The 16,131-nt window shown below is 40.2% G+C and overlaps 1 protein-coding gene across 6 annotated transcripts in view; it reads left to right on the forward strand.

The window, feature by feature from the left end:
• Window positions 1-16,131, forward strand: part of RAB28 (RAB28, member RAS oncogene family) — a 98,822-nt gene that overhangs the window by 32,176 nt on the left and 50,515 nt on the right. The window lies entirely within an intron of this gene.

The raw sequence follows: 16,131 nt of genomic DNA on the forward strand, positions 1-16,131 counted from the left end.
CTAGCAAAGCACTTAAACAAGTAGTCAGTAGAATTACTCTTGTTCATAAAATTAGGCATGTATTTTCTGTTTCTTTCTTCTGACCTTTTATGGCTTCTTTGGTCAATATCCATAAAACTACTACTTAAGGACAAATGTATTTGATTGCCATCTTCCAACTACCTGTCTTATAAAGTGGTGTTTTTTTTCTCATCTGCTTTTCAGTTAGCTTTTGGAGATTATTCCAGTAATGTTTGTTTCTCCATTTCTCCCTTGCAGTAGTGAAATTACGAAGACTGCCAGTGGTGCAGGTAGAAATCATTTCTTGCCATTAGGTTGGGAGGGACACAAAGGAGGGGGGGCATGTGACTCCTCCCCGTCCAGGGCCCACTTGCTCTTCCTATCCCCTCCCATAATCCATATCCATCCTATGTTACTTGGGAGGAGGGTTCTATCCTCTTCCCACTGCACCGAAGACTTCTGCTGTATATACCCCAGGCAAGGGAGGACTCAGGAGATGCAGCTACGTGGAAAGACCAGGGGCTGGGCTGGGGGTGATACAGCCGCGCAGAAGAAGCTACTGGTGTGGGGCCACTCAGTGGCCCCATGTTCTGCTCCTTTTGCTGCTTCGGTTCCTGGCAGAGCCCTGAACTGCCTGGCTATCCCAGGAACCACAGCAGCAAAAGGAGCAGAACGTACAGCTCCTCGGGCAAAGCTGCTGTACAGACCCCATGCAGGAGGACTCACCTGACACAGTTGCGTGAAAGGGCTGGGGTGCGGGATCCTTCTGTGTCTTTCTGGTATGCCGTACTAGCTATAAACATCTTACTGGTACAGCGTTACCATACCACTGTACTTACACCATTGAAGGCCGCCATTAGATATCATTTCCACAGTGGTTATTCTGCATGTTTAATTGCAGTCCCATTAATTAGAAGTTTTTCTTTGTGACTTCTAGTGATGTTCAATCCAGCTTTGATCATTTGGACAGAAAGCCTTAATTTGGCCTGCCTCGTAATTCTTAGGCACTTAGGAACTGCATGCACCTGCAATGTTGCATTTCTGTAATGGCACATTTGATGTTTTGGGTATGTTGATAAAGTTACAATATGCGTCTCCCCCTTTCATTTGTAAAAGGAAACTTAATTATTTAGCTGCTCTGCAGGGTAGAAAATGGGAAGAAACCCAGTGTTCCATCCACTGAATACTGATAACGGAATCCATAGTGAGGATTTACCTGGCGCTGTAAAGAACTGCTTGTATCTGGCTTTCTGTTTAGGAGTAGTTACGAATGTGTATGTGATGTTTGTGGTACTTTTTTTTTTATATAACAATTGCAACAAGGTTGTTTACATTGCTGAAGTTTTTCATCCTAACACTTCTGGCATGTTTTGCAGATTGGCTTCACAAATGACATGTACTCCATTCAGCAGCATGTGTGTTAGGCTTTTTCTCCTGTGACACTTACTTACGTATGCACATTTGTCTGTCATGGACACAAACACCTTTGTGTAAGGAATATCTGACTCAGTAGTATTTGCTGCTTTGCTTTGGAGGCAGTTTTATCATATGTGGCTTCCATCATTACACATCCTCAGTATTAATATCTTTGAAATCATAATATTAAGTAGTAGTTACCTTAACACAGAAAACTGCCAAAAACTGTGTAGGTAACTTTATTGTTTGTTTTACATGAGTAGCCTGCTAGTCAAAGACTTGAGGTAGACATTCAGAATCCAACCACTGACATATTGGTGTGAACCCTATTCCCCAATAGAAGTTTGTTTTGCCTCCAGGTGGGGATGCAGAATTGTGTTATTCAAAGCACTAAATACCATATTAATTAATGTTTTCATCAAATTTAAAAGAGCTACTTTTCCTGATTAGCATAATCACAATACGATAACTTTCATAGTCTTATGGTTTTTTCCCATAGAGCAGGTTGCAGAAGTATTTAACTTTCTCTTTTCAGTACAGTACAATATTATTAGTTGACAGTCACATGAACTTTTCTTTTATAACTATCTGGAATATCTCTGCTTTATACTGATATATAAATATATATTTATAGGTAGAAAATTAGGTAGAAAATATTTCATTAAAAATTTTCTTTAGCCCCTTGATATATGTTCCCTGTATAGTTAATTTCTTTAAAGTCTTTCAGGCTTGTCTTCAGAAGCAGATCCTCTAGGCAAGCAGGGTAACCTGACTTTGCTTAACTTCCAGAGGATTAAACCATTCAGGAGTATGAGAAACTGAAGAAACCCCCAAATTTAGGAGACACTCCCTGCTTTCCTTGTCCCTCTCCTTCTCCTTGCACCAACCTTACTTTGAGAGAACTATAATAATTGTCAGTTTAGTACTGGCTTTCTTAAGTGTGTTGGGATGAGTTGAGATCCCTTAAGTTTTTCATCTTCTTGCTTCTGGAGTATTTCTCTCTTCTCTAGGCATCAGGAAAGAAGGAACTTGCCCTGCAGATTAGATTGTTAGGAGCAGGAGACAGAAAAAAAACACAAGAATTTAGGGGAACAATCCTTCTGTGAGAAAACAATACTGTTCTCTTCAGGATATATGGTCTCTTTTTTCCTAGTCTTCTGTTACGGTACATTTTTTTTCATTCATCCTCTCTTCTTCTTTATTTTCTCACATCATATCTCAGTGGTCTCATTAGGCTCAGTTTGAAGGCATGTCTACAAACTTAAGTCAACCTATGTTAGGTTGTCTTACAGACACCTCAGCAATTACTGCAGTGGTTCATGTCCAAACTACCCTCCTTCTAGTGGTGGTGAGTGTCCTCACCAGGAGTGCTTCCAGTGACTTGAGAGGCTATGTGAGGAGCTCCCCGCCTGAAGACCAACAGCCCCCCTGCTCCCTGCTTGGAACACAGCAGCTGCCCAGGCTCCCAGTGTGGAGTTCCATGCCTGGAGCTTGGGTGCAGGCTGGTTCCCAGCAGGGAGTGAGGAACTGGGTGTGGGGAGCTTGGGAAGCAGCGTCGCTGGGATTGGGGAACCTGGACCCCGGAGGTAACCTGGCTCCAGTGGGGAGCCAGGGCATCAGCCTGGTTCTGAGCGGGGAACCCAGTGGGCAACTGGGCTCTAGTTGGAGACCCACCCCCCATCCCACAGTGACAGCCCAAGATGTGAGCAGCTTTCTTGTCAATTTCACAGCTCCAACATGGAGCCCAGCAATAAATAAGAATGACTGCCAACAGCTGATGTAAGTAATCCACAATGTCTGTACAGAGTCTGCATCGCCCTAGCTATACCGACATAAAGCCCACGCCTCTCATGGGGGTGGAGTTATTATTTGTTGACGTGGTAGGGCGCTTACATTGGTGGAAGCAAGGCTGTAGTGTGTACTCTGACCTAATTAGATTGACTTAAGATGCTCAAATATAGATTGTAACCAGGGTCCACCCAAATTTGCCTCCTTCATTTGCAGCCCATCATCAATTAAATCAGTTGCTCAACCACATCAGCACTGCTCAAGCTTTTCTTTTTATTTAATAAGTAAGCAACTAATTAAAATTTCACATTTATTTTCTGACAGCAAAATTAAATACTGAATTTCACATTTGTTGTTAAATCTGTGATGATTGTGATAATGCTGCTTTTCTAAAGCAGGAATGTTAACAGCAGAAGTAAAGAACTTGTTTAGTATTGTAATTGACTTTAGTAAAGTTATACTGTATTAAATATGAATCTGCACACCAGAGAATGGTGAGATAAGTTCTGGTTCTCAGCAAGTATTTCAAAACAAAAAGCAGTGTGGGTTGACTTTATCCTTTTATGATATTGCATTCTACAAGTGTATTAAGTATTATCACAAGCTAAGATAAGTACATTTTGTGTAGTAAGATCTTTGCTTTTTTTACTTCAGATGTTCACTTTCTAACAATTCAGTAATTCACTGTAGGCTTTCTAGTCATTAGTATGAGTTAGAGTGGTTCTTCTATATTTTATTTGACTGGTGTTTTGCTTTTTTATCCTGACTAGTTCTTTTATATTTTCTGTATCAGATCTATAAACAGACTCCTCAAGTGTCAAACCAACATTCTCTGTTGATATATTGTAAACAAAAATTAACCCAGGTTGCATGGGAGCTACTCTCTTTGTGATTTATAGCTGCCTAGATGGTCCCAGGGCGGTGGTTATCTGTAAATTATATTGGGGGTAGAAATTATCAGGCACCAGTGTATGGTAGATGGATGAATGATGTCTACTCTTAGAGATATTAACCAGATCCTCTCCCCAATAAAGACTAATAACTCAGATTTTTAAACAGTCGTCATGACAGATGGGGGCATAGAGGAGAGTGCATCAACACTAATTAAGAATGTTGACTCTATGTTCGCCTTAGCCATGATTAATTGATCTTGGAGTGCTATCTCTGAGCAGGAAATGATGTGCTGTTATATTGTGAAGTTTAAAGGTTATATTTTAGTGTACCCTTTAACTTGCATTTACACAGACCACAATCTTATTAGCTATCTTATCTGACCATAGAAAAAGAAACATTTTCCAGTCTATATATGAATGTTTGGCTTTACAGTGCACTCATGTGAATCCTTCCTGTGTCTGGGCTTTCCTGGTCTGCTTCGGGTCCAGTTGTTGCCTCAGTTTCTCTTTCTTCCCCAGCTAATCAAACTTCAAAATATAGGTATTTTCCCAAAAACTTTTCCTTTCCGGGAGCCTGGCTTGTTTAATATAAAGTTCAAAAGAACACAGTTTTTCCACCAACCTTTCGAGCTGGCTCCTGCTCCCTGTAGGCTTGCACTCTGCAGATTCTCTGCCTGGGAACCAAGGAAAGTCTCTGTATACAGCAGTTCACACAATCCTCCTGCTCATTTAGTTTCTCTTGAACAAACTCAGCCTAGTCTTATACCCCACAGCAGGCCTGTTCTTAGGCTAGGTCTACAGTGACGAGATCTGCACTGACAAAGTTTTGTCAGCTTAGCTCTGTGGGTCTGGGGTGCCAAAAAATACCCCAGCCAAACAGAACTATGCCAGCAAACCCCTCCAGTATAGATGCAGCTATGGCAACAGAAGAGTGCTTCTGTTGGCGTAACTAATGTTTTTTTCGGGGAGGTGGTATAACTATACTGCTAATAAAACTCTTCTTGTTGGCATATGTTGTGTTTGCTCTGCTCATATAACTATACTGGTATAGCTGTATCAGTGAAGCACAGATAGTGTAGATAAGCTCCTATTCACATGCTTCCATCATATGACCTCTGGACTGAGAGATCAACTAGCTAAAGGTGAGGCTGAACCCATGACTCCCTTAAAGGTCCAGCTCACCCTATGATGTAGCCCTTCTGACAAATTGTTTGTGTAGATCTAGAATGTTTTAAGTTGTGTTGAATAATTATCCCTACACAAACGAAAGATTATTAGGAAAATCCCACATTCCCTGCATGTTGTTTTGTTTTGGTGGTAAGTTTGCCTTTAACATCTAAAGAATCATTCAAGACAATGAAAAAAAAATGTCCGATGAAAGTAGCCTTTTATGCAAAGTTCTAAAATATTTGCAGCTCAATTTATGAATACATTGTTCATTAGGTTAAGGATAGGGGGAAATTAAAACCATATTTTTAAAATAAACTTATTTATGTTACCGAAAATGCATCAGAAGGGACGCCTCAGTGGCATGGTTCTGACCCTAAGTTCTACTTGGTGCAGCAAAGGGGATAGATGTTGTGACACTGTTGGCTGACTGCATTACCAAAGCTGTCATGGTACTACCAGAGTTAAATTGCCATTGCTGGCAGGACAGCTTTGGGGGTGCTATTTGCAATATGTTAAAGGTAATAGTTGCCTGGCTTGAACCGCCCCTTTTGGAGGGACTCGATCAAGCACAGTCTGAACTACAAGTTTATCCCTTCATTAGCTAGCCAAGCGTACAGCATACCTGGGGGTACTGATGTATAGTTCTGTAATGTCTATGTAGATATACTCCATGAGCTCTGAAGTGGGAATATGATAGGGAGAGGGCCTCCAGGATATATCAAAGAACCTGGATGTGTGTACCAAAAGGGTAATCGGGTCCTGGACTTAATACCTACACGTTCATCTATGTGGACAAATGTACATAGTGCATCTGATCTCATGTGGGAGCCCAGGTTCTACTCATAGCCCCCATCCAGAGTCCTTCTTGATGTTAGCTGGGAAGCCAGAATGGAGATGTATGTGCTAGACCATACTGTATGCTAAATAGGGATTTCACTTTCCTTTTAGTCTCTTCCAAGGTCAAAGATGATTCTAGGGCAGTTAGCTATGATGGGTTACGATGGCAGATCCCAGAGTTTTGGCAGTTCTTTTCCTGTGGAGGCCCCATGATGTGGCAGCAACCATAGCAAGGAACAGAGCAGCATAGGAATGTATCCTGTCAGTACTGTAGCAAAATGTGGCTATGTCAACTCATTGCCATCTTTATGGGCATTGCCTGTGAAGTCCAAAGCCATTTCTGACAGGAGTAGGTGGGATGGGTCTATAGTAAGCCTGCTCTTTGGCTTGCTGGGAACTGCACTTCAAGGTTCAGCCACTGAGCTGAAGCTGACATATATATTTATAGCTATATAAATGAGTTGGACTCCAGAGATATAGGTATAATTCCATTCAGGACTGTGGACTTGCACTCACGCTAGGTTGAATCTGATTTATGGAATATGATAGTTCATAGGCTACAAGTGGAAATGAGTGTCTTCTAAACCTATTCCTATGTTGCTATTGGGGGGCCAGGGGTACCAGACCATTTTGGGAGCAAGAGAGGAGCAAGACAAGACTAGCAGACCTTTTGTAAGTCATCGCTGAGATGCGTTAACAGAGTTAAGTGAGGAAGCTTGCACACTGCTTGTCTGCACTAAACTCCAGACAGTATGTTGTTTTTCGCTTTCACTCAGAATTTAAGAGGAAAAGAGTAGGCAGTTAAGAGTGGGATTAAATGACTGGCAAACGACTACCATATTACACTTTCTTTTGCTTACAAGGACAGAAACAACAAACTTGATTTATTTTCCTCCAGTTAAAAATCTTTAGGTCAACAGCAAGTATTTGTGCTGTTTTATTTGTGCACATATGTTCTGTCTCCAAAGAACAACATAAATTAGGCCACGTCTACACTACGGGATAATACTGAATTAGCTAAAATCGGTTTTATAAAACTGATGATATAAATTCGATTTCATGCGGCCACACTAGGCACAGTAATTCGGCGTTGTGCGTCCATGGTCCGAGGCTAACGTGATTCTGAAGCGTTGCAATTGTGGTAGCTTTCCGTAGCTATTCCATAGTTCCAGCAGTTCACCCGCTGGAATCTGGGTTGAATCATTATGTGCGCGGGTGGTTTCTGGGTAAATTGTGTCAAGTCTTCCTTCCTCTGGAAAAAACATCAGCTGACAATCCTTTGTGCCGTTTTCCCTGGATTGCCTGGCAGACGCCTAAGCACGGCAACATGGAGCCCGGTTCAGCTTTTTTTTTTTCTGGCACCAGTATGCGGTAGCTGGATGACTGCGGACAGAGGGCGATATCCACAGCGCTACACGCAGATTCACTTGCTTTGCAATGATAGATCGAGAGATGGTATTACCGTCGTTCTGTACGCGTCTGTGACCGGAGAAAACTGGCAAATTGTGACGGTTATGCTCTCCCCCTCTGTACTGTCGCTGCGTTCATGAGTGCCTGGCTGAAAATCGGCCGGGGTGCAAACGCAAAAAGCAAATGGCGGATTGACTTACTTGGGACTGAGTCAATCCCTCCCTTATGGGTCTAAATAGAGTCAGTCCTGCCTAGAATAAGGGGCAAGTGTAGTGGATAGTGTATCAGAGCACAGCTGCATCGTGTCAGTTATTCACAGGGGGTGCCCCTGCAACACCACGTTGCTTTCCATTCCCCACTTCCTGAAGGTACGTGGCCAGTGTTCTGCCCATATTGTTCATGAAGTAATAAAGAATGCAGGAATAAGAACCACACTGAGTGTTATAGTGACATAAAATGAGGAGGGAGGCGCCTCGGACGCGATGAATAGTCAGCGGATATTAAGGCGGTGTGGGGGAGAGAGCCAGATGCCATGCTGCTATGACAGTTCAGGCCAGTACAGAAATCTTTTCTTTTACCAGGAAGGGGAGAGGGCTGGAAGCCCAGTTGCTTATGATGAAGCTGGTTATGTAGCCGTTCTGTCCTTTATGGGAGTAACGCATGTTGGCTCATGTAACATTGTTAGATATTTCATTGAGGAGGTTATAGTCCTATTGACGTTACCGGGGAGGGGGAGAGGCGAGAGGACGGATACTTCTCTTCCTGCTGGATCGCGTCTCCAGCAGCATTCAGTACACATTAGGTGCATTATGAAGGTAGTCAAGAAATGATTTATTCCTTTTCTTTTACTGTGTTTGACCTCGAATTGGGAGCTCAGCAGATGCAAATATTTTTCAGAGCTGCTGTGGCTGTGGGGTAGTGGAGTCCTCACGTACCCCCTCCATCCTGAGCGTCCATTTTTGAGTCTTCTGGCTTCCGTTACGCTTGTCACGAGTCTGTGTGCTGGAGATTTTCTTTTTTCGAACGCTTTGCATTTCGTGTTCTTGTAATTGGAGCTCTGATACCAAGATTGTTCCATACAGGATCAGAATCTGTATTCCGTACGGTGATTGTGGAGCTCTTTTTGGATTTTGAGACTGGTCATCGCCACCGTGCTGATTTCAGAGCTCCATCGATGGGCAAACAGGAATGTTCCTTCAAAGTTCGCGGGGCTTTTTGTTATCTCGTGCCCGCTGATCGAGTTCAGATTTGCTGTCCGAGCGGGCAGGGTGCCTGTGGATACGCCGGAGGCCAATCGTTGATTTCATCCACCTACGTAATCGATATGTTAGATCGAATTTAGCGCTACTCCTCTCGTCGGGGTGGAGTACAGAAATCGATTTAAAGAGCCCTTTATATCGATATAAAGGGCGTTGTAGTGTGGCCGGGTACAGCGTTAAATCGATTTAACGCTCTTTAAATCAATTTAAACGCGTAGTGTACACCAGGTTTAAGATAGCGAGGTTCAAAGTCTAACAGAATACTGTTACTGTAATTGGGAGCTCAGATACCACTGTGGTGAGTGCTACAAAAATACCAATAAATAAAAAAATTACCATACAGTAATAGTTATGCTTAAATTTAGAGAACATGCCATTGAAAATTGCTAGTAGCAATAAATTATTTGAATACAAAGGTTAGAACAGTATGCATATCCTCTTTTTATAATAATACACAAATAAAATGCTGAGAGATCATGTACTATTGCCACGGATTCTGTCTATAGTTTATTTAGCAATGTGGACATATGTCTAATAAAAAAAAAGATGCTGCATAAGCCATAGTTCAGGCTGAATGTGCTTCTGTTTTTGGTTTAGGTAGAAATGTTTTTTCTGGCTGCGTCCTTCATACTTAGGTCTTCTTACAACAAATGGAAAGCCCTTAATTGTACCTCAGGGAATAGTTAATGTACAGTGGACATATGGTGGACAAAAGCTCAGTCTAGTAAATGAAATAAAATTATAAACAGAAAATGTGTGAATGTCTGCACAGTCTGACAGCTATGGAAGATATTGTGCTGTCTGAGTAGCTTATTTAAAATTAATTTGCAATTCTTTCCTACTAGTAGGTTAGTGTAGTCATGCAGTTAAAGTGCATCAACATAACTTCTGGAAATTAATTTTGTATCTGTTTTATTTGATTAAAATAAAAATGCTAAGAAGTTTTTCAAAGGCATAGAGTATGCACAATCATTCTTTCTAAAGTTTGTCTTCTCTACCATGTGACATAAATACAGTGTGATTTCACCAGTGGAAATTAGACTTCTTGCATTTATGAAAAAGTTACAACGTTTGATTGGGGGCATCATCATTAACCCTGAACAGCTCTTGGTCTTTATGGATTCAAGCATTATATGTGGTTGCACTGCTCCAGCAAAAGGTTAAGTATTAATGGAAAATGTTCACAGCTCTTTTACTCAAAGAAAACATGTTACTTGTAAGTTTTCTTTTGATTTTACTTTTACAGTTACATTGAATGTCTTCATTCATTTAGCCATCCATAAAGCAAATATTGTTGCACATGCAGTGGATAATAAGTCTTTTTAGGACTACTTGTGTGGTATGTCACAGATCATTAACTGCAAGTAACCACCTGACTTGAGGGAAGTCTGGAAGCATCATTACAGTGAAATAACCTTTTATTTCTGTATCACTGCAGCACATTGATTTGTAGGAATATCCCCATTAGCTACTGTGGAAATATATTCTCGTACATTATCTGTGAGAAGGGCTGATGATAGAGGATAACCAATGTTCAAGTGTGAAAAGGACGTTAATATCAGACTTTTGGACAAAGTAGGAAAAAAGTGCTATTATAGCATTATTTTTTTATTCAAGAACTAGATATCATTCAGTAAATAATTGTTTTGTAATTATTTCTTAACCAGTGGTTAAAATCAAGACTTGTAATAAACTATAGAAGGAATGGTACAATGTTTATGCATACACTCTAACTTCATCTGATTTGTGTACACTAAATGATTGTTTACTATGCGGTGGGCAGACTGGGGGAGGGTGTGGGGGGAAAAGATGGAGGAGGGAGAATTACCATCCTGTTCAGTGAGGAAAACTTAAACTTCTCCCAATTAGATTTGACTCAGCTGAAAAAGTTAAGAATTTTATTTGAGATGTTCTTTAAATTAATTTCATCCTAGTTTAGAAGCAACTGAATGTAATTGATGGAAGTTTGTGATTCTGAAACATGAGTTTGGCTTCTAAAATATTTTAAGCATACCTCTGATCAGTGGAGATTTTGTGGCAGTTAAAACCAAGGTAACAGATTTTTGTGTGTTATCTTGCCGAACTTCACTACTGTTTTTCAAAGTAAAATGTAATTTGCTATCAGATTTTTGAGGAGCACAAGACAGCAGAAGGGCAGCTAATCTAAAAGAAAATTGGAATTTGTTTCTGCCAGCTGGAAAACATGAACTAAGATGTGCAGATTCATGGAGAAGGAATTAAAAAGTTAAAAGGGTTGGTAATTAGAGTTTCCCTTGAACAGCCTCAATCTTGTGTGTTTGTTTATTTATTTTTTTAAATTCAGAATTATATGAGACTGGTTACTTTTTTAAGAGAGAATTACCATTGCAACCTCTGTATCACATACTATGTATGTCACCATTGAGGTATAATGTGATTTATTAAAAGAACTTTTATTATTCCCAGTGTACACAACACATTTTTAAATAGTTTTATTATTTGAGGGAAAACCAACCCTTACAATAAACATTTTTCAGGGTGTATTTTGAACTCTTCAACATTTTTCTTGATTTTGTATTATATATGTGTATGTATATATATACCAGTATATATTTTGTTACATGAATTGTTAAAGGGCAAATTACAGCTAAAATTTTAGCATTTTCAATATGCATGCACTGGTTCATTTTGTGCTTTCTGTTGCTAATAGCCAAATTGTGTAGGCAAATAGTAAATATATTTCTGTTGGATTTCTTTTGTTTTCTTTTCTTTTCTTTTCAAATTAAAAGTGATAAGCAATTTTGTACAAAAATGGGTGAACATTATGGTCTCAATCTTGCAATTTGGATTTGCATGGAGTCCCATTGAAACCTGAGCAGATCCAATTATGGATCAGGACCTAGAGTTGTAGAGTGAAGCTCTCAATTCAGAAGGTGTACCATCTTATCTTTGTTCCTTGTGTGTATGTCTTATGATCAAATCCTTGATCCCTCTCATTTCAATGTGCAGATTAGATGGTGTGTAGCTGGGGCTCTAATTGAAGGAAAACGGGGAGGTAGTGGTGGTGGTGAGTATTGGTATAGTTCCAGGCTCCGCTCACAAACATAGCTCCATCCACCTGGTACAGTAAGATGAGATGTCACTCTCAATAGATTGTGCATAACTTCACAATATGATCATATGTGCTCTTCTAAACTTTGCTTGGCTCCTCCTTGGTGGATCTTGAATGTCCCCCTGGGCTTTATGAGCTTGGATCCCTTTGGGTGGGACTTTCATGCCTTACTGAGTTCTCCATGTGCTGTGGGGTGGGATTCCTCCTAGGTGAGGTTCGGATGCTAACAGAGGACTCCCGCTTCCTTATGCCTTGTTTACTTCACAGGTCAGATTGAGGAAAAAAATTAAGTGGTGGTATTTTTCCATGCACTACTCATTTGTGAAACAAACAAACAAAAAAAGATAGTACTCTCTAGATTTTGCTGATCTCTATAATATGGTTATCCCTTTCTTGTTTTAACACCTCACTGATATGACTGGGGCTGTTCACACCTCTCTGCTGTTGTTTCAGGATTACAGGCAGATCCTCTTGTTTTAATTATGGTTGCTTTATATTTTTCAAGGGTATATTCCCAGTCAGAAGGGCTGGAAACCGTTTTTTTTAAATGAGGGAGCTGAGATTCTTTAGCTTGTGATGCTAATCTCAAAAATAAATCTCATTTAACTGAACCTCCACAAGCTGGGTCAGTTTGATCTCTGGTGTGCAGTGAATGAGGAAAGGGTCTGACTCTAATTTAAAATAATCTATTAAACAGAAAAGAGGAATCCTTCAGATAGTGAAATTCCTGTTTCTAGAAGTATTAAAATATATTTTCTCTATTGAAATTTCATTATATATTTTACCAATTTTATAATAAATAATAAATATTTTTGTCTTTTACTGCTTAATGAGTGTACTTTGCCTAATTTATGGTAAAATTGCCATGTAAGTTGTACATAAGCTTTGTGCTGGCCCTTGCTGCACACTGTTCCATCCATGAGCAGTAACCACTCTGCCTCATTCATTGTTTAGGGACTCTGTGATACAGTGAACAGTCATATCTCATTCACTGCACCGCTGGGCCTTGTTCACTGCACACTTGTTGAGCCACCAATCTGAAGGACAAATTTTGATCTTGATTATACAGGTGTTAATTTGGAATAAAACCAGAGACTTAAAATGAATTATGTCAGATTTACACTGTTGTAATTGTGAACAGAATTTGACCCAGAATGATCGTTTGGATTCTTGCCTCATGCATCACAGAACCCTAGCTCATTTGCTGGGCATCATACAGTCTGCACTGAATGAAGCATAGCAAATCCAATAATTTTATTGATATCATCGCATACTGAGTCTTTTGTAATATGTATTTACACAGGGGAGCAGAATTATTGTTAACGTTGCTGCTCTTAACTCTTCAACCTAAACATTTGTATTTGTATGTCAGTAGCACTTGGAAGCACCAACCAAGATCGCTGCCCTCTTGTGCTAGGTGCTATATAAACATGTAGTAACAGTCCATCTCAGTTTGAAAGAGTTTATAATTTAATAGACCAGACAGCTGAAGGTGAGAGGAGACAGAGTCACAGTGAGATGAAACGATTTGTGGAAGACTTGCTTGTGTAAAAAATAGTATGTGACCATGTAAATAAAGATTGTATCATAATACATATGCAGAAAGAGGCTGAATTAAGATTTCATGGGCAACCTTAATTATGGCAGTCTTAACTGTCACATTTCTTAACTTTTGAGAACTTGATTTTGCAACCTTAACTTTCTTTTAATATATATGTATTTTTATGTAATAGATGTAATTTCCCCATATAAGGTCAGATTGTTAGGGACCTTGAGCTCTTTTCCTCCATGCAGCCTGGAGTGTGAATTGCCTGCTACTATTAGTTGAGGATATCCCACCTAATCATTGCAGGGTCCTTGGACATTGGTGGCACCTCAGTCTCACCTCTTCTCTGGCTATGGCACACAAGAGTTTAATCTCCTGAGGTTTGAAATGCTTTAGTCTTATCTTGTCATTGGGCTCAAGGTACGGGTACCTGGGTGAAATTTAATGACCTGTGATAGACAGGAGGCCAGGCCAGATGATGTAATGGTCCCTTCTGGCTTTAAACTGATTGAAGTACATTTAAGTCTGTTATACAGACATAGTGTAAAAAGTAAAATTCTAATATATATTTTTCCTTTGTTATCAAAATAAAAGAGCAGAGACGCTCAGTTTTAAACATCTATTTTTAAGAGCTTGCAGAAGAGAACTCTTTGAAATGTTCCCACTACTTCGTTCTCACTAACTACTTGATTCTGACCAACAGGGAGGAATTGGAGTCAAAGGAATGTGGAATGCAATTTGGGTGAAAGTGATCATGAACTGTTAGATTTTATGATTCTAAGGAAAGAAAGGAGATGAAAGCATCAGAATAAGGACAATGCAGATGCTTTAACAAACTCAGAGAACTGGCAGGTAATGTTTCATGGGAGGAAAATCTAAGTGATAAAAGGAGATCGGGACAGCTGGCAGTTTCTCAAAGAGACGATATTAAAGGCACAACAACAAACTATCCCAGTGAAAAGGAGAGATAAGAAGAATAGTAAGAGGCCAGTATGATTCCATCAGGAGCTCTTTAATGACCTGAAAATCAAAAAGGAATCCTACAAAAAGTGGAAACACAGACAAATTGCTAAGGAGGAGTACAAAAGAATAGCATGGAATCATAGAATATTAGGGTTGGAAGAGATCTCAGGAGGTCATCTAGTCCAATTTCCTGCTCAACGCAGGACCAACACCAACTAAATCATCTCAGCCAGGGATGAGCATGTAGGGACAAAATCAGAAAGACTAAGACACTAAATGAGTTATACGTAGGAAGGAACATAAAAGACATTAAGAAGAGGTTCTTTAAAATACGTCAAGAGAAAGATGAAGAAAAATGTAGGTCCTCTGCTTAGCCGGGAAGGAGAGCTAATAACTGATGTCTTCAAGAAGGCCAAGGTATTTAATGCCTATTTTGCTTTAGTCTTCACTGAAAAGCTTAATTGTTGCCAGATACTCAACATCATTAGTAAAAACAAAGGGTAAGGAACACAAGCCAAAATAGAGTATGAACAAGTTAAAGAATATATAGATAAGTTGGATGTATTCAGATTATCAGGACCTATTGAAATTCATCCTAAGTACTTGAACTAGCTGAAGCAATCTTGGAACCATTAGCAATTATTTTGGAGTACTCATGGAGGATGGGTGAGGTCCCAGAGGATTGGAGAAGGGCGAAAATAGTTACTATCTTTTAAAATTGTAACAAAGTGTACCTGGGAATTATAGATCAGTCAACATAAATTGGATACCTGGAAAGATAGTGGAACAGATTATTGAATAGTTTCTAAACATCTGAAGGATAATAGGGTTATAAAGAACATAGACACCAACACTGTGGGTGCTGCAGCCCTGAGCACCCATGGGGGAAAAAAAGGGGATGCTCAGCACCCACTGGCAGCCTGCAGATTAGTTCTTTCCCCTCCCTCACAACATCTCCCGCCTGCCACAATCAGCTGTTCAGCAATGTGCAGGAGGTGCTGGGGCAGAGGGGGCGGAACAGGGTGGGAGGAGGTGGGGTGGGGCTTTGAGGGAAGGATTGGAGTGGAGGTGGGATCTGGGGCATGGGGGGGTTGAGCACGCCTAGGAAATGAGGAAGGAATAGCCAGCATGGATTAGTCAAGAGCAAATCATACCAAACCAACCTAATGTCTTCCTTTTGACAGGGTTACTAGCCTAGTATGGACAGAGGGAAGCAGTAGATATGATACATCTTGATTTTAATAAGGCTTTTGGCACAATTCCACATGACATTCTCATAAGCAAACTAGGGACATGTGGTCTAGATGAAATTACTGTAAGGTGGGTACATAGCTGGCTGAAAGACCATAATGGATCACAAGTTGAATAGCAGCAGTATGGTGCAGTTGTGAAGAAGACTAATATCATTCTGGGGTGTATTAACAGGAGTGTTTTCTTGCTGTACTTGGCAGTGGTGAGGTCACAGCTGGAGTACTGTGTCCAGTTCTGGCCACCACACTTCAGGAAAGATATGGATAAACTGGAAAGAGTCCAGAAGAGAGCAATAAAATTACTTTTGAGGAAAGATTAAAAAACTGAGCATGTTTAAACTGGAGGAAAGAAGACTGGAATGGGAACCTGATAAGTCTTCAAATATATGAAGAACTGTTAAAAAGAGGATTGTGATCAGTTCTCTGTGTCTCCTGAAGGTAAGACAAGAAGTCTAATCACAGCAAAGGAGATTTAGGTTAGATATTAGGAAAAACACTCCAACTATAA

Source organism: Chelonoidis abingdonii, chromosome 5 (assembly GCF_003597395.2).
Source record: "Chelonoidis abingdonii isolate Lonesome George chromosome 5, CheloAbing_2.0, whole genome shotgun sequence".
In the NCBI taxonomy this organism is placed as follows: domain Eukaryota; kingdom Metazoa; phylum Chordata; order Testudines; family Testudinidae; genus Chelonoidis; species Chelonoidis abingdonii.